The sequence below is a fragment of the Sarcophilus harrisii genome, chromosome 4 (genome assembly GCF_902635505.1).
Source record: "Sarcophilus harrisii chromosome 4, mSarHar1.11, whole genome shotgun sequence".
In the NCBI taxonomy this organism is placed as follows: Eukaryota; Metazoa; Chordata; class Mammalia; order Dasyuromorphia; family Dasyuridae; genus Sarcophilus; species Sarcophilus harrisii.
The window spans coordinates 272030906-272057283 of NC_045429.1; the positions used below are offsets into that span (position 1 = coordinate 272030906).

The 26378-nt window shown below is 43.0% G+C and overlaps 1 protein-coding gene across 1 annotated transcript in view; it reads left to right on the plus strand.

The window, feature by feature from the left end:
• Positions 1-2687: 2687 nt before the first annotated feature.
• TFEB (transcription factor EB) overlaps positions 2688-26378 on the plus strand; it is a 78645-nt gene continuing 54954 nt past the window's right edge. Inside the window, exon 1 of the mRNA XM_031964887.1 lies at positions 2688-2849. The gene's annotated coding sequence lies outside the window, so the exon portion shown is untranslated. The remainder of the gene's footprint in view (positions 2850-26378) is intronic.

The window sequence follows — 26378 nt, forward strand, 5'->3', positions numbered from 1 at the left end:
TAGAGTAGGAAACTCCTGCAAGAGAAGAGGTTTTCAACAAATTGAAATGGGGGTACATTCCAGAAATGGGTATGGGGCTTAAGAAAAGGGTTACAACATTTAAAACAGAAAAGGACCTTAGAGACATTCTAGTCCAATCCCCTTCCCTTTGTACGTGGGAAAACAAAGGCTTAAAAAGATTAAGTGACCCAATGTCACACAGTCAGTAAATAGCAGAGCCAAGACTCTAACTCATGTCTTTAGGCACCAAGTCTTGATGTTTCCCCTATTATATCATGCTGTCTGGGATCAAGCACAGACCTAGAGATGAGAAAGTATAAGATGGAATAGGGAGACAGAAAGATCAGTTTAATTGGAATGTGGACAACAAGAAGATGAGTAATATCAGTGTGACATAAGGCAGTACAGAAGAAAGAAGCTATAATGCAGCAGGCTTTGAAACTTGGATCAGCAATCTATATTTTTTAGCTTATATTTTAAGGCATGGGGGACCAGTGGAAATTTTTGAATAGACACAATTACCCTAATATGTTAGGAAGATTGCTTAGAGAATGGTATGGAGTGGGAATTAGAGAGGTATGAGATTATAAGTAGCTAAGTAGATAAAAAGAGCTATGGTGCAGTGGATAGAGTGGCAGGCCTGGAATCAGGAAAACCTGAGTTCAAATCAGGTCTCAGATATTTACTATCTGTGTGACCGTGATCAAGTTTCCCTCAATTTCCTCATCTGTAAAATGAGCTGAAGAAAGAAATGGCAAACCACTCCAGTATTTTTGCCTCCCCCAAAAAACTCCTCACAAACCCCAACCCTCCCCTCAAACCTCAAACCCCCCAAAAGTGACTGAATAATATGAAATAGAACCAGTGCTGGATTTGGAGATGACTGAATCTCGGGTCTAGAGTACATATATTTCATGGCCAAGATGCTCAGTCTACAGGTTTTTTTTTCTCCAAGTCTGTGTGGGTAATAATTATCATTGTTCAATTAAACAATCTGGTGCAAAGATCTATGCCAAAGCCTAGACAAAACTAAAGTGACTCTTGCTTTTGAGAAATTTAGTAGTACATAAGAACATTTAGCAGTACGTAAAGAGAAAAATAAAGTATTTGTAGAATAATCCAAAGTTATTTCAAGAAGAGAGAGCAAATGGGTGGGGGAAGATAAGTAAGGGGAGGGCACAGATGAATCTTTGAAAGCTAAGGATTTCCTGAGATGGAAAGGAGGAAGGAGTACCTATTACATATGAAAGTGCACAGAGACCAAATATTGTGCAGAGAGAAGAGAGTAGTCTCATTTTTGAAGGGGAGTAATATGACATAAAACAGCATAGGAATGAGGAAGCCAGATTGTATTGTAGAGCGCTTTAAATGCCAGTCTGAGGATCTTGTATTATGTCCTAAAGGTAATGGGGAACCATCCAGGTTTTTTTTTTTTTTTAATTTTATTTTTTGGTGAATGAGGGACAAAAGTGGGTGACAAAACATTTAACATTTACAAAGTGCTTCCTTCCCTCACACATAACAGTCTAACAAGTCAGGTAGTGTAAGTCAAAACTAACCTTTTTAAGTTCTAAATTGTCAATATTAGGGGTCATCCACACTCTCATTTAAAACTGAGATCCTGAAGGGTCCATGCCCTACCTAAGGTCACACCTCTAGTTAAAAGGCAAAGCCAAATGGTAAGAAATCTGGCTCTCATGGTGTAATAGAGACAGGAATCCCCAAAGATCTGATCAGCCCCCTAAAGAAAATTGTACAGGAAGGGAAGACTGGATTTCCCTGAATTCCCTAGGAATGGGTATAGGGCATACTGCTTGTCTGATCTTGAGTGATACAAGCGGATCTTGAGCAGATACAATGTTGCTGGGGGCAGATACAATGTTCCTGGGGGCAGATACATAGTCAAGGCAGCTGAATGGAGCAATCAGTATTCCATGAGCAATATACCTATTGCAAATCACAAATATTTGAGTTCAAATTCAGTTAGAAGCTTTTTGGCTGGGCGACTCTCAGGAAAATTTTGCCCTCTCTGCCTCAACTTCCCCTTCATAAAACTGAAGAAATAATGGCACTCCCCCTTCCTTCCCAAGTGCTGTTATGAGAATAAAATGAACTAACCTTAGAAAAGTGTTAGCTGTTAGTATTATTAGTCAGTGTGTAGAAGGGGAAGGAAGGAAGAATTCTGTTTCTATTCTTTCCCAGCCGTATTATTCACTGTCCCTCTCTGGGGCTCGGTTGGATACCTAAGGTCCCTTCCAGTTCTAAAATCATGTAACTCTTAAATTACAATGCACTTACGCACCGCTCTTGAAAAAGCACAACTCCCAGTACCTAGCAAGGATGGGGACTACAACTACCGATGTGCCCCGCGGAGAGTGCAGTGGTTGCGAGGCCGGGAGGACTACGACTCCCAGACCCCATCGGGGGCGGGGCAGGGCGGGGCGGAGGAGGCCGGGGGCGGGTGCTGCCCTCTGCCGGGCGCGGCGGGAAGTGGGCGAGGAGGTGACAGCCGGAGCCCGGGCGCCGGGGTTCGGGGTGACAGCGGCGGCGGCGGAGGGCAGGCAGACCGGGCGGGTGCCGAGGACCCGGAGCAAGCGCGCTTTCAGGGCGCCCGGAGGAGGAGCCGCCGCCGGAGCCGTAGCTGGAGCGGCAGCAGCAGCGCGGCGGCGGCGGCAGCCCCGCGGCGGCGGCGGCGCGACCAGCGGACGGGGCGAGCCGCCCGGGCAGCGGCTCCGAGCCCGGAGGAGGCCCCGGCGGGGCGGGGCGGGGCGCGCGCCAGCTCCCGGCCCGGGCACCTGAACTTGAACAAGTTGCCGGAGCCGCTCGGGCCGAGTGACCTTCAGGTCGAGGTGAGCGGGGCGGCAGAAGGAAGGGGTGGGGGGCGAGCCGGGGACTCCGGACGGGGCTCCGCGGAGACGGGCTCCGAGTCCGGGTCCCGCACTGGCGAGCGGCGTCTCCCGCTCCCGTGGGTACCGGAGACAGGTGGCTGGAGCAGGGACAGCGGGTTAGACCGAGTGCGAGCGAGAAGGAGATGGGGAGCCCCCTGTCCAGTCGGGACCAGGCGGGGCCGGGGGGTGGGCGCTCCGGCCGCTCCCCCGGGGCTCGGACGGAGCGGGGGTGGGGGTGGGGGGCGGTCGCTCCGGGACCTTATGTAACCGGGCGGGAGGGGCCCGGGCTGGGGCCTCCCCCGGCCCGAGGAGTTGCGGGGTGTCAGGGGCGGGAGGCGTGGGAGTGAACTTGGGATGAGTTAATGGGACTAGACGGGAAGAGACGGCGGCCCAGCTTTCTTCCTCTCCCTCCCCCCGTCGCCCCCCACCCGCGATCGGGGCTGCAGGGGCGGGCGGGGCGCGGAAGGGGGGCCGGGGGAGGTGTGCGGGGGCCGTGTCCGGCCCGGGCCAGGCTCCGCCTGATGGTCGGACAGGGGGCGGGTCCAGAGCAGCGGCCCGCCTACCTGGGGGGCCAGGCTCGCAAGGGAGGGACCACTCCATTCCCGTTGTCTCCCCACCCCATCTCTCCGGACTCCAAGCTGGGAGAAGTCGCCCCCTCCAGCTGCACCCTCTTGGCCTTCGGGTCTTCTCCCTCTTTCCTAATGCGTTCTTGCTTCGCTCTCTCGCTCCGTCTTGTCTTCAAAGGGTGCCAACACCGGGACTCTAGAGAACGCGCCCGTGGTACGCTTCCTCGGAGAGCTCCCTTCCTCTGCTAAACCTCGAATAACTATAGCTCTCTCTCCTGCCTGCCCAGCGCCCCCGCTTCCCGCTGCCTTGGCTGCCCCGTTCCTAAATCAGTGCGCCCCTATTCCTTTGCCAGGGCCTCAGACTCCGGATCCCGGTCTTTCCCAGGGCCCGGGATTCGCCCACTTTCCTGCCTCTGCCTTTCGGGCCGATGACAAGGGCCCTGGCCCTCCCGGGTCCCCTCCTCCCCACCCCTCTCTCCTTCCCTGACCCAGGCTTTCCATAGCTTTCCGCTCCGCCGCCCTGGGGCCGCTTGGGGCTGCGAGAGCAGGTTCCCGCTGCTGTCGCCCGGCCCGCCCTGGCGGCTGAGCACCTTTTCCCGGGGGCGGGGCACAAACTCGAAAAGCTTCAGACCCCAGCCTCAATCTCTGGACCTGGCTCCTTCCCGGATCCTTTGATTCTTGCCTCTGCCCTAGAATCCCACTTCTTCCGTAGATCCCTGGGTTTCCCCACTCTTTTCACTATCCTTCTCCCCCGCCCCACTCCTACCAATTTACACTTTCTTCCGACACCTAATCACTTTTTAGTCTCAGAATTAGCCACTCTTCCCCCCTGCCCTCAGCCATATCTCTGGGGTCCAAATCACTCCCCTCGCTTTTTTGTCTTTAGGGAGTCTGAATTTAATACCTGCCCCTGCCGGTTTCTGAATGAAGTCCTGATCTTTCTCAACACTTTTTCTGAGGTTGGCGACTGAACAGAGAGGTTACAGCCTATCCTTTTCCGTTTCTTCACCTATTGAGTGCTTGGAGGACAATCTCTGGGTTTCCTTCCTCTGTCTCCACCGAGAGTTTAAGTCAAAGTAACGGAGAAAAGAGAGAGAGAAAGAATGAGAGAGAGAGAGAGAGAGAGAGAGAGAGAGAGAGAGAGAGAGAGAGAGAGAGAGAGAGAGAGAGACTACAAGAGTCCAAGTTGCTTTCTGCCTCTGACCAGGTTAGCCAAGAGGTTAGCTCAGATCGATTCCGTTTGCACCGTTTGAGGCTGTGACCATAGCATCGAGCCCAGAATGGCTGGGACTTAAGATGGGGAATCAGACTTTCAAAGTTTGGAAGAGATCTCAGAGCTGAAAGGTCTAGTAAAGGGCTTCTTAAACATCTTCTACTCTATTTCGCCTGACAAGTTTTCACATGACCCGGGGTATAAATATATATGAAATACTTATATTAATCAAACACTTACTGATAAGTCATAATTTTGTGACCCTACATTCAGTTAGAATATGTGATCCCCAGTTTAAGAAGTTGGAGAAATTAGAGCAAGGCCTAGAGTAGGGAAATTTCCTTGACCAAGCTCACCTAATGAATTATTGACCAACTCTGGACTAAAAGTTAGGTCTCCCAATCTCTAGCTCTTTCTACTCCTGAAGAACTAAGGCACTCTCTCTCCTAAAGGCTGTTTTCCAACAAGAACCTGAGCATTTTGTCTGAAGCTCCTTTGCAAGTGCTTTGCACAAAGGCTTAATAAATTATTTTTCATCTATCCATCCACTGTCTTCTGGAAGACAAGAGGGGACAGTCAACAATTTGCCATTGGAATTCCCTGGTCTATACTTGCTATACCTTGCTATACCTTTTATGCTCTAACTTCCCCATCCATAACACAGAGGAATAACAGTCCAAAATACACTTAGTTTGCTTGGCAATCTTGAAACCACAAAAAAAAGTCACTGGCCCCACTCCTGAAGGACCAAACATTTGGTCAGTGTCATATGCTATTTTGATTTGGGGGAGGGAAAGGAAGATGAACAAGAGACCCCTGAGGGATTGGGGCATTGATATTCTCAGGTCTTACTTTCCTCAGTAGTGACATACCTAGGATCCTGGTATGGTAGAGGATTAGAAGAGAGATAGGTCCAGCCTCCTGAATTGTACTCTATCCATTGTAGGCACTCAATAAAGTTTGGTTGTTCTATATTGTATCTCTACTAGACTCTACTAGACTATTGAATTCATGAGGATTCGATTATATCTTGCATGAATTTTCTCTCCAATTTTCTCCACTTCAATGCCTAGAATAATGTTTTGTAAATAGTAGGTGGCTAATAAATGTTTACTGAATGAATGAATGGTTGGATGAATGAATTCTGGAAGAAAATTTACTTATTTACACAGTGATTCTTGGGACTTGGGGTGAGGATGGAGGAAGATTGGGCAGGTAACAATGAATTCAGGCTTCCAGATGATGTGTGAAGTGAGGGGTCTAGTGTCTACTCCCAGACTTCCCACCCTTCTTCTATGTAGCTCATTTCCTAGTGGGATGAAAAAAAGCAAAAGGAAGCCCCAAGACTGGAATAAATTCTACTCTCCAAGATAAGGGTAGCATTTTGAGTGTCTGTCCTCTAGCTGTCTCTATTTTCGACCTTGTTTCTCACTGTAATTGTATTATGAGTTGGTGTTTTATCATTTCTCAGTACTTGTATATACTCAAAAGTACCTGAACCTCTGCCAGTCTTCCCCTTCTCCCTTTTCCTATCTTCTAATCTTGCAGTGACACCTGTTTCTTCATTTTCAAAGTAGCAAGCAGTTTGTGGCTCCAGCAGGGGTTACCCAGAATATGCTGGCTCTAAAAACCAGTTTGGCTCCCTGCCCCCTTAGGAAAAAGGGTGGATAGAGCTGGTGATGAACCTCATAGGCTTCAATTGAATTCTAATGTTTATTATTAGGCACCTGCTGTGCTAGGCACTGAGGGATATATGTGGGATATAAAAAAATTTGATCAGGCAGCAATTTTGTCCTCATGGAACTGGTAGTCTAGTGAGGGAAAAAGTACAAATACAGAAAATTATAATACAGAATGATACAGGATAAAATCATCATAGATTGGGGGTGGGGATGGGGGTGGGAAGGGACCTCAGTTAAAGAAACTGAGAGAGCAGCAAAACAGTGTTGTATGAAGTCTGAAGAGAGTTAAAAGATCCCTACCATCATGGGATGACTATGGAAAGCTTTATCCTAAGTATCACCATCATCATCATTATAGCTAACGTTTATATAGTGCTCCTATGTGCCAGACAATGTCTAAGCACTTAAAAAAATTATCTCACTTGATCTTCAGGACCACCTGAACATGAGAGGACATTCTCAGAAAAGGATCAGTGTATCATAGTTCTTGTGCTGGAAGGGCCTTAGAAGCTACCTAGTTCAACTCTCTCCTTTTCTAGGTGAGGAAACTGAAGCAGAAAGTTGGAAAGGTTTGCTCTGGGTCATGAAAGGATTTAAGAGATCATCTAATTATTTTCTTGTGTCCCAATCAGCCTATGAAATAGGTAGTACAAGTAATATTGATTTCTTCTCCAGATAAGGAAAGTGAGGCTCAAAGAGGTTCTCTAATTATCTCAAGCTCTCTTCTATGAAGGCCAGTCTTACTTAGTTCCAGACTTGAAAAAGACATTTTGGATCTATTAAGGAAAAGCATTACTGTGTCAAAAAGGAAACATCTCACAGCTTAATATGAATTCAAAGGATCATTCATTTAGAGTTGAATGGGTCCTTAATGGCTATTGAGTCCAACCCCCTCATTTTATAGAGGAGTAAACCGAGGCCCAGAAAGGTGAAATGATTTTTGTCCAAGGTTACACAAGTAGTATTAGGCAGTCATGATTTAAACTCAGGCTCTTTTGACTTCCAGCCCAGAGTTTTTTCTTTTATAGTGAGCTGCCTTCTTCCCCAGACAATTTCTTTCCTTGGGCTAAGAGAGATATTTGTTGTTGTTTAGACTATTAGTCATGGTTGACTCTTTATGATGCCATTTGGGGTTTTCTTGGCAAAATATTAAGGGGGGGTTGCTATTTTCTTCTCCAGTTCATTTTACCATTGAGGAAACTGAGGCAAACAGGTTTAAGTGACTTGTCCTGGGTCACACAGCTAGGATATGTCTGTGCCCCTCTCTACCCCCCTTCCACTGTGACATGTAGTTGCCCCCAAGGGCAGATTTATACAAGTTTTAAAGTATTAGTTCCAAACTAGGGTTAGGAGGTAGTTATATCCAACTGTTGCCTTGAGACTGAACAAAGCAGTTTCACGTAACCCTAAGACCTGAAGGTCTATGTACTTGATATACTAAAAGTCTACAGATTTGATAGCTGGGTGGATAGGGACACATTATAGGGAGAATTCTGTTTCTTATCTTATTGCAAAGGAAGGTATAAGACAGATTGTGGTTAACAATGGCCAAACCTATCATATGGGAGAATCACTGGTGCTAAGGAGAGACAGGAACAAAAATCTTAAAACTCTTAAAGTTTAGAGTTGTAATAGACTTTAGCAGGCATGTGATTCAGCTCTCTCATTTTACATATGGGAAATATTCCCTCAAACATCAAAGGGTCATACAGGGATTTAGTGGCAAAGTCAGGACTAAGACCCAAGTCCATTATAAATAAGATTTAGATCTAGAAAAGACCAATCATCTTTATTTGACAAGAAAAAATTGAGACCTGGGATGAGGAAATCACTTGGTGATTTTTAAAGAACAGCTTTTATTCTCTTTTTTAAAAAATTATTTGATATAAGAGATAAAGATCATTTAAAAATAAAAGTGATGGGAAACTAGAAGGTATCAATGAAAATAATTTTTTTTAATTTAATAGCCTTTTATTTACAGGTTATATGCATGGGTAACTTTACAGCATTAACAATTGCCAAACCTCTTCTTCCAATTTTTCACCTCTTACCCCCCCCCCCTCCCCTAGATGGCAGGATGACCAGTAGATGCTAAATACATTAAAATATAAATTAGATACACAATAAGTATACATGACCAAAACGTTATTTTGCTGTACAAAAAGAATTAGACTCTGAAATATTGTACAATTAGCTTGTGAAGGAAATCAAAAATGCAAGTGGGCATAAGTATAGGGGTTGGGAATTCTATGTAATGGTTTTTAGTCATCTCCCAGAGTTCTTTCTCTGGGAGTAGCTGGTTCAGTTCATTACTGCTCCATTGAAAATGATTTGGTTGATCTTGTTGCTGAGGATGGCCAGGTCCATCAGAACTGGTCATCATATAATATTGTTGTTGAAGTATATAATGATCTCCTGGTCCTGCTCATTTCACTCAGCATCAGTTCGTGTATGTCTCTCCAGGCCTTAATGAAAATAATTTTTAAAAAAATTTTAAAGGAGAGTCAAATTTAGGATGCCAGAATTAGCTGCTTGGATCCCATTAATTTCTAGAGAACTCTAGTGGCTTTGAGATAAACCTGTACTACTACCCCAGATTTTAAACAAGGTCTCCTTATATTCAAGGAGATGGGTTTGAATATAACTGTGTATGATTGTGTGTATACGTGTGTGTGTGTATTTGAATATAACTGTATATGATTGAATGTGTGTATATGTGTGTGTGTGTGTGTGTGTGTGTGTGTGTGTGTGAGAGAGAGAGAGAGAGAGAGAGAGAGAGAGAGAGAGATCTCAAACATATTTTCATGTTTGTGAAGCTTTTCTCTTCCAAGTAGACTATGAACTTGTGTACATAGGGAATGCCACTTCAGTTGTCTTAGAGCCTCCATCACATTCAGTGCAATGTTGGGCACAAATTGGTTGATTTATCTTTTTGTTCCACCATAGCAGAGTAGGGTCTAGAAGGCCACTGAGCAGGAAAGGAAGGTGTGGTGATAGAATATGCAGTATTCCACATTCCTAGTATACCGTCTTTCCTCATTTAGCTTCCTTCCGGGCAGGGCATGTTCAGGCCACATGTTATCCCTTTGCCTTCTTTAGGCCAACCCAGACCTTTCTTCTTCTTTTTCTCCTCCTCCTCCTCCTCCTCCTCTTCTTCCTCCTCCTCCTCCACCTCCTCTTCTTTCTCCTACTTCTTCTTTTCTTCTTATTCACAATTCTTCAACATTAGCCCTTGCAAAACTGTATGTTCCAATTCCCCCCTCCATCCCCAGTGTCCTCCCCTAGATGGCAAGTAGTCCAATATATGTTAAACATGGTAGAAATATATGTTAAATCCAATATATGCATACATATTTATACAATTATCATGTCACACAAGAAAAAATCAAATCAAACCAGTTTAAAAAAAAAGAGAGAGAAGCAAAATAAAATGCAAGCAAACAACAAAAACAGTGAAAATGCTATGTTGTGAACCACACTCAGTTCTCACAATTCTCTCTCTGGGTGTAGATGGATGCCTCTTTTCATCACTGAACAATTGGAACTGGTTTGAATCCTCTCATTGTTGAAGAGAGCCATGTCCATCAGAATTGATCATTGTATAGTCTTATAATCTTGTTGTTGCTGTGTATAATGATCTTCTGGTTCTGCTCATTTCAATTAGCATCAGTTCATGTAAGTCTCTCCAGGTCTCTCTGAAATCATCTGCTAGACCTTTCTTCTTTTCAATGAAATAGCCAGTCTTCTAAGTTGGGAAGTAATTGTAGGGGGAGGAGATGATCCTTTGTGACAGGGCAGAAACTGAAGTTTTATCTTAACCACAGAAATGAATGAAAATGCATTTAATAAGCACTTCCTGCCTGGGCTAAACCCTAGAGATAAACATAAGAAAAGGAAAATCATACCTGCTCTTTAATAGCTCACATTCTAATGAGGGAGAACACATATAGAGGTTTTAGCTGCAAGTTACATGGAAAGGTCCTATGATCCTGAGGTCCAAGGATGAAACAGATGGGAATTCCTCTGACTGAATCTGTCTCTCCCCTATATTTTGTGGTTGTTCAGTCATTTTTCAGATGTGTCTGACTCTTTATTATCCCATTTGGAGTTTTCTTAGCAAAGATACTGGAGTGACCTTCACTGACATTTCCATTGCTGAAATTATATTGGTTTCTGATGTAGAGCCATCTGACAGTAGCAAGGACTTTGGAGATGAGACATTTCTCTGGTGAGTCCTCAGTAGCTGTGGCTATAGCACCCTCAGAAGCAATTTCTATGCTATGTCTCCATAATTCTTGCTTTTCGACCTCAAGGTTATGAAGGCTTAGCTGGAATTAGAACCTGTTACCAATTCCAGGGCTCTTGGGTTCATTAGTAGCAATTGGTCAACAGTTTTTGTTGTCTGTAGCAAGAAAAGCAGACCCTGTGTGTATAGTGATTACTCTCTTCATCCATGGCTATGAGGGCCAGGCTGAAAGCAGAACCAGTAGTCTAGAATGCACTCCTATTTCCAAGTTTCTTGGGCAAGGGATGATGTCCACTGGCATCTGAAGGGAGGTAGTGATTGCAGTGATGGTGTTGGTTTGATTTATCTGGTGGATGATATCTTCTGTCTCTCTCCCAGATGCCCTGCTGTTTCATCTAGGCTGGCTTGCCTAGATGGTAATTGGTAAATGGGATTGGGAGGAAACTTTTGAACAATTCTCTGATGGCTAATGTTAGAGATAAACTGATAGAAGATGGATAAATAGCTAGTTAGATTTTAAAAATAGGCAGATAGAAGATAAGTGGATAGAATATAGAGGATCAATAAATAGCTAGCTGGATAGAAGATAAAATAAAAGGTAGAAGATCAATAAATAGCTAGTTAGATATAAGATAAATAGCTAGTTAAGATAGAAGATAAATGAATAGAAGATATAGTTAGATGGAACATAGAAGATAAATAGATGGGTAGATAGAACATTTATTAAGTGCTTATCATTTGCCAGGTATAAAAGATTTCTGATCATTTTCTTGGTGGGACAAGCCTGGTCAGAATAAGGAGGGAATATAGCATTTACAGTTTAAAGGAAGCTTACAAATGATCTAATGCAGCTAGCTCCCTCATTTTACCAGTGAGAAGGCAGATCTAAGATAGGGAGTGATTTGTACAAGTGATTTTAATGGTAGAATCAGGATTAGAATCTAGTTCGTCTGACTGAATCTGTATCTCCATTATATTTTGTGGTTGTTAAGTCATTTTTCAGTGCAACAAGTCTCAGTTTGATTGAGTTTGACTGCCTTTACTGATGAATTGGAGCAGTATGGATGATGGGAGTGGAGTGAGAGAGGGAATGAAGGGGACTGGAGAGGGTAAGAAGAAGAGACATTATATATATATACAAAGACATCTGAGAGAAAAGAAGTTTGGGGATATTTAGGATTGGGGCTGCATTAGATTCCAGCCACTATGATCAGGGTGGGCCCAAGATCCTTAGCTTCTCAATGCTTAGGATCATAGAAACATTCATTGGTTTAGAGCTGAAAGTAATTTTAAAGGTCATCTGATTCAGCTCCCTCATTTTACAAAAGGAGACACTGAGGACCAGAAAATGATGTACCTCAAAGTCACACAGGTAGTATGTGGCAGAGCTGGGGTTTGTACCCATATCATATTATATATGATGCAGCAGCATTGGAGGCCAAGTTCAGAAGTTGGAGTTTAAATTCTGCCCTTCCTCCCTGTGTGATTCACACCACTGCTCAGTTTCTTCATCTGTTAAATGGAAGAAGAGTTGGACTTGATTATCCCTAAGACCCCTTCCAACTATTATTCTGTGATGGAAGAAGAAATGCTGGTGAACATCTGGCAATCTTGGGAGCCTGAGGAAAAAGCATTGTGATACAGTGGAAAGAACATTGGACCCATGTTCAAACATGCCTTTCATTTCTACTCTGTGTGTGAGCTTTCAACAAATCTTTTAACATTCCTGGGCCTCAGTTTTCCATTCTGTAAAATGAGGCAGTTAGTCTAGTTGGTCTCTGAAGGCTCTTCCAGCTTTTCCAGAATCAGACATATGATTCTACTTGCTATGATCCTTGATTTTAGGTTGGAGACTGTCTTCTGAAGTATGGAAGAAAGGAGCTCATAAGGGAGGGAGTAACTTCTTCAGTCTAAGAGATACATTCTCTACTTTGTTCTCGGTCAATCAACAAATACTTATCAAGCCCTATTGCTGTGTGTCCAGCACCGTACTAGGAGCTGTAGGATCTGAATAGAAAGAACAAGATATTCAGTCCTTGCCTTAAAGAGTTCAAAATCCAACTGGGAATCATAAGAAATAATAATGAACATATATTGACTGTGGAGTCAAAAGTCCTAGATTTTCATCCTGACTCTGCCATTTTACTACGTCTGTGTGATAATAGGAAGGTCACTAAAACCTTTCCAGAACTCAATTTCTTTATTCTATAAAAATGGATGGTAGTAATGGTGCTGGCGGGAAAAATAGACTAAATGGGTTCCTAGGTCCCTTCACTTCATTTTAAGACAGTGTTTTCTCTTTCCCTTTCCCTTTCTTTTCCCCCTTTCCGCTTCATTTCTTTACCTTTCCCTTCCTTTTCCCCTCCTTTTTTCCCTTCTCTGCTCCTTCCTCTTCCTTTTTCCCTTCCTTTTCTCTTCCCCCTTGCCCTTGCCTTTGTCCTTCCCCTTTCCTTTCCTTTCTCCTCCCCATGTTGCTACTAGGTGTATGTTGATAGAGATATACTAGGGAATGGAGTGGGAAAGGGGGGAGGGGTGACAACAGGTTTGTTTTCTCCTGCTTAAGCAGTGAAGTCACAGCCTGTCCTTTGACTTGTTTATTATGGATTCAGAAGCAACAGCTGCTGTAGCTCCTGGTGGTCCCTGCAAGGAGAAACATGGCCAGGGAGGTGACACATTATACTGCCCACTTCAGAACACCAACACTGGGGCCTGGCTGCTGTTCCTTCCCCACTGCTCTCTCCTTCCTGGACTCTCTGAGGTCCTTTCAGTTGTCCCTTGATAGGATGGGGGTCTCTGACTTTGGGGACTGATTTAGGGTCATAGAACCACTCCTTACGGGGAGAGGGGTGAGGTTCACTCATTCTGGTCCCTTTATTTTCCTGCTGAGAAAACAAGATTCAGGAGAGATGAGGCAGATTGCCCAGGTCTCCTTCAAATCTAGCTTTCTCTTTTGAATTTCTGGTTAGTGTTCTGTCTACAACAACAGGCTGCTTTTACTCTGTTTAATTGTGTTAAATACTGTAATGTACCCACTTACCCTATGTCTAAGCCCTCTATTAGCCCCTTACAGAAGATAAAAAGAGGCTGGGCCCAGGTGGTCTGTACTGTAATGCTTCCCAACTTGGATTGACTTCCCAGTTTCCTGCTTTTAAAATAGAGATACTATTTGAGTTCTTTATCTGTCTGGGCTGTGGTTTTACAGGTAGGAAATGAAAGCTAAATTGATTGGAGTGTTTTGTAAAAAGAAAAAATCTTGTTAAATAAAACAAGACAAGGTCCCTGCTTTCTAAGAGCATGCTGTATTATTGGTCAATCAGATTGACATGCCCTCAAATATAAGGGAATTGAAAGGAACAGAATAAATTGAATGTCATCACCTAGTAGAAAGACAATGGTTTCCAGAGCCAGAAGACCTGGATTCAATATCCCCCCACCTTTTGATTCTCTCAGGTGGAAGACCAGCTTTCATCTTACCATATATCCCTAATCTTCAGGCCCAAGTCATTTAGCTTGAAGGTTTTGGGGATTGAATAAAGCTCCACTTGGTTTTGAAGTCTGAGTCCTTATTACCTGTGTGACCTTAGGCAAGGTGTTTTAATTCTCTGGGTTTTAAATACCTTACTATAAAAAAAGGGAAGAATTGCCCTTGATGGTCCCTAAAGTCCATGTCACACCAAATATATAGTCCTATCATTCTATGAATTCTATATGCCACTATGGATTCTGTGGCTTACCTTTCTCTCTTTCCCTCTCGGCATCTTTTCCCATATCAGGATCTTGTTTTCCTTTGCACTGGGGACTAAGGCTGCAAAAACAATAAGCTCAGAGAAATGGGTTTGGGAATTCCTTTCCCTTTGGGAGTTCTGGGGGCCACCATGGCCTTTGATCCACTTGTCTGCTTATTGGTGTCTCTGTGGCCATATGCCTGGGATGCCTGTGCTAAATTGGGCTTGATGACTCAGGCCTGCACCCTTGGTCCTGATCATCACTGATCTACTGTTCTCCTGTCCAGCTATCAACTCTGACCAACTATGTTCTTAAAGGACAGCTTTTTCTGAGGATACCCACCCTGCCCAGGGATCAACTTACTCTTTTCCCCTGTCCCCTATTTTTCCTTTTCCTTGTATACCTTGGTCCCACTATTTTCTCTTCTTCTGTTCCTTTCCCTATGACTCCTTGTGGTTATTCATTCATGCTATACATTTTATGACCACATTTCGAGTTTTCTTAGGAAAGATACTACAATGGTTTGACATTTCCTTCTCCAGCTCATTTTATAGATAAGGAAATTGAGGCAAACTGAGTTAAGGGACATGCCCAGGAGCCACAGCTAGAAAGTGTCAGGCCAGATTTGAACTCAAGGTCCTCTTGAATCCAGGCCTGGTATTCTGTGCACATTATAGTAATGTGCCGCTTAGCTGCCTATACTTTCTATCCCCTTCTACCTCTATTTATGTCTCTTTTAAATATGTGTGTGTGTGTGAAAAAATATATACATTTATATGTGTGTTTGTGTATGAATGTCTTTTGTTTTTATCTTTTCTTAATCTTTGGCTCCAAGAGAGCCATTCCTTATAATGTCTCCCTTTCTTTTGACCTTCCCTTCTTCTCCTTTCATCTTTCCTTTCTCCCCCAGCCTTCTCCTCTGTCCCTTTTTACTTCTACTCTTTAAACCTTCTCCTTCTCCTTCTTTCTCCCTTGTTCTCTACATCTCCATTTTTTTTCTTTCTCTGACTTATTTTCATTTTCCCCTTTGACCCCTTTCTTCCTACCCTCACCCTACTCTTCCTTTTCTCTCCTTTGTCCCCATGCCCTTTTCTTCCTCTTTTCTGCAGTTCCTCTCTCCTTCAACTCCACTTTGCTCTTTTGCAGGAGAATCTCCCAGTGGCCCCATGACTTGTTTAGAAGACGAGTAGAAATTCCTAGAAGCAGAATATCCAAGCCCCTGAACCACCAATTCTTCTTTGCCCCAGATCTCCTCATCTCTGCAGTTTTTTTTTCTTGGTTCCAGAATAAATTGGGCCTCTCTTGTCAGGCCATGGTCCTCTGTTACTTCTGCCCTTCTCCATTCATTCATTCCTTCGTTCATTCACTCACTCAACAACAGACATTTACTGAACACCTGTTGTGTGTAAAGTTCTGTACTAGATGCTCTCTGACAGTCCCAAATGGCTATTGACTCACCAAGAGCCTGAAGCTATTCTCTGAGTTAAAGATGACCCCTCTGGATTCTTGGTTAGGGGCAATTAACATGGCTGGCTGCCAGCCAGCACCCCATGTCATGCATGTCATGCATTTGCTATGCAGTCACCCTGTTCTCCTCCCAGGATCCCTAGCCCCAGGCTGGGGAACATCTCCTGGAAATGGAATGCCCTGGGACTCTGCACATTGCTGACCTAATCTTGCAGCCCAGTGGTGCCAAGAGCCACAGAGAAATATTCTTAACGATATCATGGGTGGGAGGGGCTGTGTGTTTGCAACTCACATGTAGCACTGAACAGAAAATGTATGGAGCCTAATTTTAGGGTAGCGTTTTAGGGGCTGACTCAGAGCCTCTTGATCAGGTAGGGAGGTTTGAACATAGGATCATTGGCTTTGGAGCTGAAAGGGAACTTGGGATCATTTAATCTCATTCTCTTGTTTTAAAAATAAAGAAAGTTAACCTCAGACAGGGTGAAGGAACTTAACTAAGATCATTCAGGCAATCTGTATCAATGCCAGAATTTGGAATGTGATCAGAGCCTTGGAATCAGAAAAGATCTTGAAACTCATCTGGACCAACCCCCTTATTTGACAGATGAGGAAAAGAAGGCTTATGGGGTTTAAGATTATTCAGACATTAAGGAGTAGAATCTGGCTCTGGAACCTTGTCCTCAGACTCAAATCTAGCTTTTTTTTTTTTTTTTTTTTTTTGTGCCCTAAGCCATGTTCATCTGACTCCAAACCAGTATTCTTTTCACTGGCCCAAACTGGCTAGTGGGTGGTGATGGCAGGGGGAGACAGCATTCTGAGGGCACAATGAGAGAGGCTCTTCAAATCTGGCTTTGTCCTTCAGTTCTGGAGTACATCTAGGGGAGGTGCAGGTTGCCTGGGGTCTGTGATGGCAATGGGGAGACTGCCTCTACTATCTCCCTTCCATATATCTAGGAATCAAATTCTGTTTAGATTATGCTGAGGATGGCTAGCATCAGGTATCTCAGGTAGGAATTGACCCTTGGGATACAGCAATCCTCAATGGGTTAGGCATCCTCCCCAAAGTGCCAAAAACCATCAGAGGAAAGTACGATTTTTGCTTCTTTGGGAGACTTCCCATAGGAAGTTTGAGGTTCCCCTGTCTGAAGATGCAGTTTTAATTGGAGGGGTAAAGGGAATAGGGGAGGTGACTTAGAAGACCATGTATTCATCAGATAGCATTTATTAAATACTTACTGTGTTCCAGGCACTGTGGTTGACAATAATATAAAATTTTTACCTCTAGGAAGCTTGATCAGGAAAGGCAAACTCTCCATAATTAACTATGTACAAAATAAATACAAGATAAAGCAAAAAACTTTTTTTTTCAGGGATGGAAGAGGAGGGTACTAGAAACTGGGAGTACCAGGAAAGGCTTGATGAAGGGAGCATTGAAGACAGAACATCTATAGATGCCAAAAGAAACCAAGCATATTCCTTAGTTTCTCCCTCCTCCAAATCTGCCAAATCATCCAATGCAGTTCAGAGAAAAGTACGCTGACTCTAAAGTTAGAGGACATGAGTTCAAATTCTGTCTCTGATTCTTATATCCTATATGATGTCAGACACCTTACTTAAACCTCCTCTGGGCCTCAGTTTCTCCATCGTAAATTTAGAGGTTTGGACTAGATAGCCTCTGAGGTCTCTTTCAGGATCTGTGTGGTCTTGTGATCCTTTCAAGTTTTGAAGTGGTGGGGTTTAGGGCAGGATCAAGCAGTGTGCGGTGCTGGACAACTCTGGGTTCTGCCATCAGCTCCTCTTATGGCCTTTGGGAGTGAGTCACTTACTGTCTCTGGTCCTCAGCTTCCTCATTTAGATGGGGATAATGAGACCTGCTCCACCTCTCTTTAGGGGGTTGTTGTGAGGATGAAATGAAATAATGGGTACCTTGAAAAATGGGATACAATAATAGTAAGGTATCATTATTATCATTATGTCTTCAGGGGAGGGAAGGGCTTTCAGCCCTGGCATGAAAATCTCCCTTGCCTCTTCTCCCCGTGGGGCTCCATAGGTCAAACAGAACTTGAGGAGTCAGGTGATTGTGGGCCTCAGACTCAGCAGTTTGCACAGGCTCCAGTCTAGGCTAAGAGGCATCTTGCTGTCTAGAGGGAAGTGGAATGGTTCTGTTGTAAGGGCACTTTAAGGCCTCCTATCCTGTTGATGAAGACTGCTGAAGTGAGGGGCTCCGGGGGAAGCTCAGGGTTGGGGCAAACCACATCTGACTTTGTCCCTTGGACCAAGGAGTGATAAACTGGGGTGATAAGCCAGGCTTATTGTGCCCCTTATCTGGGGCCCCTTTGCCAGCCTCTGGCCTGTTCTGCCCTAGATTAGTGATTGGAAATCCAAGGGCAATAAACCCAAGAAAAACCCTTCTCAGACCATGTCCCCTGGTCCTAGGATGAGGGGTGAGGGGTTATGGGCAGCTTGGATACTGAGTCATTCTTTGTACCTTTAAGAAGACCCTCTGTCCTCAGGAGGAACACAGTATGAGATGCTGGAAAAGAACTCTAGTCCCAAGTTAGAGAAGTTGACTGGACATCTGATTCTGCTCCTTACTACCTTTGTAACTCTGAGCAAGTGCCGTCCCCTGCCTCTGGGCCCCAATTTCCTCATCAACGAAAGGGTTGGACTAAATGATCTCTGAGATCCCCTTTCAATTCTAAGTACTGTGCCCTCTCATAGAATCCAGTACTCCGCTTAGTCTCCACTTCTCTTTTTTGCTACTTCTATTCTGACCCATTCTTACTGATTGAAGATAGGAGGAGCCCATTGCATTCCTCTCTTCTATCTATTATCAGGAAATAATCTGCTAGATTCATTTGTGCAGAGAGATAAGTGATTGGTAAATGGTTCCTTCTATGAACCTTCTCCCCAGCATTTGCATTGAACTAGGGGAGTGTGTATGTGTGTGTGTGTGTGTGTGTGTGTGTGTGTGTGTGTGTGTGAGAGAGAGAGAGAGAGAGAGAGAGAGAGAGAGAGTATGTGTGTGTGTGTGTGTGTGTGTGATGGTGGTGATGGTGGGGTTTAAACCAGAAGAATGGAGTTTTTGTTTTGAAATTAAATATCCCTAAGCAACTGGAAGATCTGTTTGGGGGGATCTTCTCAAAGAGGGGAAGACCTCTGTGCCTCCAAAATCATTATAGGCAGCACTTAGTTCATCTATTTTGACCCTAAGTCTAATTATAACTGGAGTCTTTATTTATTCAGTTTCAGCAAATCATCTAAACTCCCTGGGCCTCAGTTTTCTCATCTAGAAAATGAGGGGGTTTAGCTATGTGGTTTTGGAGATTTCTTCCAACTCTACATCTTTGATTCTGTGTTTTTTCGATGATAAGAACCTAGAGATGTTTTCTTTTGGAGAAGGCTTAAGGAAGACCATGTTGCCTCTCTTCACATATTTCCTGGACTGTCCCATAGAAGAGGATTCGAGTTGGACAGCTTGGCCCCAGAAAATGGAACTAGAGTTTTAAGAAGGAAAATTTAAATTCAACCTAAAGAAAAGCTTCCAAATAGAATGGGCTATCTTGGCAAGTTCTTCATGACTTGAGGGCTTTTAGATTGCTAGATAGATAAAAGTGTTTTTGTTTTTTTGTTTTTATGGGCTTACTGCGTGCTTGGCTCCGTACAAGCAAAAAGACAGTTCCAGCCCTCAAAACACTTACATTTTAATAAGGGAAGACTAAGTGTGAAGGGGACCTGGAAAAGGGGCTATGATATGATTGGATGGTTTAGAGCAGCCTTTGAAGGAGAGGCTTGGGACCTTATCAAGATAAAGCAAAAAACTAACCTATCAGAAGTGGAGAAGTCTCAATTATCAGTGGGAGGAGTTGGAGGTGCTGGTCTATATAGAGGAAGTTTGGGGAGGGGAGAGCCAGGAAGTAGCTTTAAGGCAATAAAAGTTGAGGGCTATTGTGAGGAATCTGGTTCAAATATGTGTAAGACTAAATGGCTCTTCCAACTCTGAGATTCTTTGTGATCACATTCATTGGAAAATGGTTCTTGGTCTTTTATATATCTATGTATTTGCTGAGGCAACTGGAGTTAAGTGACTTGCCCAGGGTCACACAGCTAGGAAGTGTTAAGTGTCTGAGGTCAAATTTGAACTCAGGTCCTCCAGACTTCAGGGCTGGTGCTCTATCTACTGCACCACCTAGCTGTACCTATCATATATTTGTGACAGTATATATTAGATGTATCTATTTGATATCAAATCCTAATTGATTTTATTTCCCCAATTGACATTTTCTCTTCTCATCCTACCGAGATTTTGTTCATACAAAAGTCTTTCAATTTAAAGGGATCAGAATTATTCATTTTATCTTTTATGATTGTCTGTAGCCATTGTTTGATTAATTTTATCATTTTGTAAGAGACAATGTGCCATGGAAAGAGTACTCTAATTGGAAAACCTAGGTCTAAATCTGACATTTAGTTATGTGACCCTTAGGAAGTCAATTGATTATTCTTTGTTTCAGTTTCCTCATTTCTACTTTCATACATTAGTGAATCTGTGAACTCACCCATGTTCTTCTCCCCAGGGATACAGATGACAACCTATGTATGCTCTTTTGCCCTGTGTGACTCTTGTCTTTGTCTAACCCTCAGTCTCCAGAGTTCACTAATGTGCAGAATGATAGCTGTTTTCTAGATCCCTTGATAAAGAACAGATACCATTGTAGAACTCAGATCTTCATTGTTTCTCTATCATTTTTGATGTATGACTCAGGTTCTTCCCTCGTCTTCCATTTCTCCAGTGACATCCACTTTTGCACAATTCTTCATTTTCAATGTCAAGCGTCTTGCTCTCAAAAATAGGTATCTGAGAGATTATCAATGACTACTTACCATCCCTTCCTTATGCCTCTTTTTCTATCACAAGAAAAACTTTTTTTCTTTCTTTTTTCTTTCTTTGTTTCTTTCTTTTCTTTTCTTTTTTTTTTTTTTTTGCTGAGGCAATTGGGCTTAGATGCCAGTCTTAAATGACTTACATAGGGTCACACAGCTAGAAAGTGTTGTGTCTGAGGGCAGATTTGAACTCAGGGCATCCTGACTTCAGGGCTGGTGCTCTATCCACTGCACCTAGTTGCCCCTCTATAAAATTCTTTTAAAAACATTTTTCTTTATGTCTTATTTTTTTTATTTTTATTTTTATTTTACAAAAAAAGATATCACCATTATTTCTGAACACATCTTTCTCCCCTCCTTACTCTTCGCCAGACAACCATCCCCTGTAACCAAAAACAAAAGAGGAAAAAAAAAAGACACCAGTTAGAACAACCAACACATAAACTAAATCTGACAGTTTAGACAACATTCTGTACCCATGGTTCCTCACCTCTGTAAAAAAAGAAGGAATTGTATTTTCCGCAAAAATTTTATGGAAATGACCTAGACACTATCACCAAAAAGTGATAAGACTAAGGAATGAACTTTTGAAAGGTGTTCTCTAGCAAAGGATATCCTTCTTATCATACAGTTAACTGCCTAAAAGGGAGGGAATTTCATTGTATTTTTTGTTTGTTCAATAGGACAGTTTTTTCTTTTTATTGCCTTAGAACTTAGCACAGTGCCTGATATATAGTAGATGCTTAATAAATGCTAGTTGACTGAAAGAAAAAAATCTAAAAACATTGTATTTGGTGAGCAAATTGTGTTTTTATAAAATGCTGAGCCAGCCTCCAAGCTTCATATTTAGTAGCTTCTTCCTTTTGGGAAAGCCACTTAAACATTACTTGCCTCAATTTCCTTATCTGAAAAATGGGGATAATAATAGCACTTTACCTCTCCAGGGTTGTTGTGAGGATCAAATGAGATAATTTTTGTAATTTGCTTTATAAACCTTAAATTCCTATATAAATATTGGCTATTGTTATTAAGCTCCTTGAGTACAAGCACTGTACTTTGCTGTTTTTTTTTTTTTTTTTTTTAATATCCTCTGTACTTAGCACTGTGCCTGGCACATAGTAGGCACTTATAAATGCTTATTGATTTTTTTATTGATAGTATTAATGTCAAGATTGTTCAAGATTTCTTAAAGATAGTCATGATTTCCTGAAATGTAAAATGAGAATCAGCTCATCATAGTAAATAGTTGAGGTCATCTTTGAGGTCCAAAAACCCCCTGGGATTTGAATCTTGCTTCTGATACTGATAGGCTATATGACTGAGGAAAAATCACTTGATCTCTCAGTAATCATGAGATTACATATGAGTAAAGGGGACGCTCTAAGATTAAAAATTGAGAAAAATTGCCGATCTTTAATGTTGAAAGGGGTTTTCACATTGAGAGTCCCTCAAGTTGATGATTTATACCAAAAATTAGACCCCTTCCCAAATATTCCTTCTCAGGATTGCTGTGAGGATTAAATAAGATAATATATGTAAAATGCTTTGCAAACTGTGGCAACCAAAGAGCTATGTAAATGCCAGCTATTATTTTTATTGTTTTATGGCACTCAAAGCCCACTTCTTCCTGGTAATTTCTCAATCCCCTGATTGTGTGAGTCAGTATCAACTAGGGACCAGTGCTACTTGATGTTGCCCCCAAACTTGAGATTCAGAAGTTTAAGGCCCCAAGGGATAAGAGGAGTGTTGCTCTCTCTGAGGAAGGGTCAATGGGAAACCGCATCCTATAATTTAAGCAGGACCTGGCCAGGAGTATGACTTAGGCCATGCTCTTCTCTTTCCCTAGGCTTTGTGCCTCAGTTTCCATTCCCTACTGGCCGGACCATTGTTTGGATAGGGTTTGGCACTGGAATGGAGAGTGCCTCTCATGAGTGACCTTTGGAGCCCTCAGGAGTGGCTGAAATTTGAATTCAGGGATGATGAGTGTTCTACTATGGGAATATAAGGTTTTTTAGGCTTGTGGCTCGTTCTGCCTGGTTAGTAATCCTTGGTCATATTTGTATCTTGAAACAACTTGTGCAACTTCCTGTCTTGGTGGGGCCACTGGAGGCTGGGTGAGAAATAGCACCCCAAGAAAAATGAGGAAACTCGGCCTGAAGGGAGGGCCTTGGGAGACAGCTGAGCACTGAATGGGGCCTCGGACCTCAGGCTCCTGAGCCCCACCAGTGTAAGCATTTCAGCTCCCCTACCCCCCAAGAGGGCTTCCCTGCCTGCCTAGTGGAAAAAGGGGGCTTTAAGCTATCTGGTACTGCTTTGGTTCAGTAGGAGACGAATGGTGTAGGTGGGGTCTGAGCCTTGGCCAACTAGATGGGCCTTTCAATTACTCTCTGGTGGAAGGAAAGGGATGATGGGATATCTGGTAAAAGGAGTTAAGCCTAGGGAGAGCGGAGGAGTCAGTGGGGAACTGTGGCTCCCGGCACTTGTCAGGGATGAACCAGCACTGGTTTCAGTAGAGAGAGGAAGTACAGAAAGAGACAACAGAGTTATCATCAACCCCAGACCTCAATGACCAAATCTTGACTTAGACACTTCTTACCACTGATTTTAGAAGACACTTAGGAGTTTGGAAGGAAGGGCAGTCTAAGGTGAGTGTGAAAGGTAGAGAATCAACATTTCTGTAGCTGGAAGGGACCTTACAGATCAGAGGATCTCTGAGCTAGTCTGAAAGGCATCTCATAAGCTACCGGGTCTTTTCCCTTCATTTTACAGACAAGGTAACTGAGGCCCAAAGAAGCTGAGTGACTTGCTCAATGTCTTATAGGTAGAGAAGGTATTAGTGTCTTCTCTCAGGATCAACTTTGATCATAGGATTTATTTTTATAAGAGATCTTATAGATCATGTAGGCCAAAGGTTCTTAATCTAGATTCTGTGAATTTGTTTTATATATATATATATATATATATATATATATATATATATATACATATATATAATATTTGTGTATTTATACATAGCTATATGATATATTTATTTAAATGTATATTCATTATACTATATGTTATGTCATATAACATTTATTTAAATATATATTTGTTACATTATATATTGTAATATATTTATATAAATATAGATAACTATATCTCACTATAATTGTTTTCCTTTGTAATCCTATATTTTTAATTTTATTCATTTAAAAACATTATTGTAGGAAGCAGATTTCATCAAAGCCAAAGGGACCTAATGCAAAAAAGATTAAGACTCCCTGATCTAGGCCAATCTCCATATTTTGCAGAAGGGGTACTGAGGTTGGGAGAGTGCATTTGAATTACCTAAAGTCATACTGCTAATGATTAGCAGAAGTAGAACTAAAACCCAAGTTTTCTGATTTAAATCTAGAGCTCTTTCTATTCTTCTGTTTTTGCCTATCAATAAGCATTTCTTGTAGGCTTGTTATCTACAAGAAACCAAGCTGTGTTGAGGAAGAGCACAAGAAAATAGAGAAAGCCTCTGTCTGTTGTGACTATATGACTGGAGGATGTAAGAGATGGGAGGTGCTGCCTATCCCACAGGGACAGCTAATGATCCTAGGCGATGTTGTCTCAATGTCTAAAGGTCTAACCCATACCTAAGAAGTGGTATGGCTTTTCAAAATAGAGGGAAATTCTTCCAGCCTGGAATTAAGAGAGCTCAGGGAAGGCTTCCAGGAAGAGGTGGACTCTGAACTGGTGCTTGAAGGATAGAGAGACAGGGAGAAGACAGAAAGATAGAAGTTACTGGAGGGGGAATTGTAGACTACTTTCCTGGGGCCAGAGATGGAGCAGCTGAAGATTTGTGTAAGGAAACAAGGGAATCCTATCCTTGGCCTGGCCTGGGGGAAGCTCAGCATGGTAGAACAGCAGCAAGAGCTTCCTCCTGGTGAGGGCTTAGAGAAGGCCCCCAGAGTCCCAGGATGAGACCTGGGACTGACTTCTTTCCTCCCTTCTGGACCGTGAGATGAAATTCACAGGGTTCCCGTTGACTATGGGCAAAAGACCTTAAGGTTTGAATTCCAGTTTTAACACTGACTTTAGGCAAGTAATCTCACCTCCCTGAGCCTCATCTCAGGTAAGGTGGTCATACTTGCCCCACCTGCCTCACAGGGTTTTTAATTAGTCACTTTGTTCATGGATTGGACCTGTGATTTAATGATAAAGGGAACTTCCAATGAGGAAATTCTCTCTCTCAGTGTAACTTGGCACCCAGGATACAACCTATTGTCTTAGAGCGTTGTTAGTGACATTGATAAGTTAAATTACTTATCCAGAGTCACACAGCCAATCTGTGTCAGAAGCAGGACTGGAACTCTGGTCTTCCTGACTTTTGGCTGACTTTCCAGCTACTATACCACACTAATACTCAGGGTGGCCAGCAGAGAGTCATGATATAAAGTGCTTTAAAACTGTAAAGCATTGTTATTATTGTAGGCAAATCTCTTGACTTCATGAGACTCATGTTCCTCATCTATAACAAGGGCCAAACCACAATGATGATGATGAAAATGATGATAATGATGACAATGGACTCAATGGCAGCTCAGATCTATGATACTGTGATTTATCTCACAAGGCTATGGAGAAGAAAGCATTTTGGAATATTTAAAATTCTGTAGAAATGGGAGTTATAATTCTATAGCCTTGGATTCTGAGGAGGGTTTATTTTCTCTCTTATTTTCCTCTCCTGGGCTCCCAATCAGCTCCTGGCTTCTCTGAAGCTGGGACACTGAGACTAGAGGCTATTGATGTGAATAAAGATGGAAGCAGTGGGGTAAGTCATGGGGAGATCAGCTGCCTGGGCTCAGATCTCTCTACCCTAATCCCATGACTGGAATGGTAGGAAGAGTGAGGGAGAGGGAGAAGTTAGGCCCACAGGGGGTGGAGAGGACTCTGGAGTCATCACTGCACTGTCACTGCAGCAGAGGAAGTACCCCGGCTTGTCTTTGGGATAAGAATAAAGAAAGTCATGAGGAAGCTCAGTGGTTGAAACTTTCCCCAGATAGGGACACTTATAGGTCTAATGCCCAGATTCTCCAAAACCCTCCTAAATCCTTCCTGCCATCTGGAACTAGAGAGAAGCCCCCTTTGGGTTCCTAGACATAGCTAGAGGATGGAGCCCTAGACCATGGAGCATATTAAGCCAGCAGAACCCAGCTATGGCAGGACCTGAAAAGCCCTTATTATCTATCTCCCAATGGAAAGTAAGCTCTCTGAGGACAGGGAGGGTCTCCCTTTTATATGTCTATCTCCAGTATCTAACACAGGTACACACAATCAGTATTTGTGTTTTGATTGGTTTTGGAGGGAGTACCCACATAGATGAAATCACAAGTGCTTGAAGCAGGCTGTGTGCTGTTCACTGGGACTACAGAGACAAAATAGAACTGTCCCTGTCCTCAAGGAAGCCAGAGGAACCCCTGCCAAATAGCCATTTCCCATGACCATCAGGAGGATCAGTGTCTAGATTCTAAGTTCCAGGATGAGGCACTCTTGCCCTCAGCTTGCACCCTGCACTGTAACAAGGAGCATTCTATGCAAATGATGGCAGCTACCTGCATGGAGGAAAGGAAAGGGACATGGCTTAAGGTTGATCCTCCCAGGAAGGTTTCTTTATTCTCAGAAAAACTTTGCCTTCATTCAGTTAGGTAGCAAAATGGATAGAAGCCTTAGGCC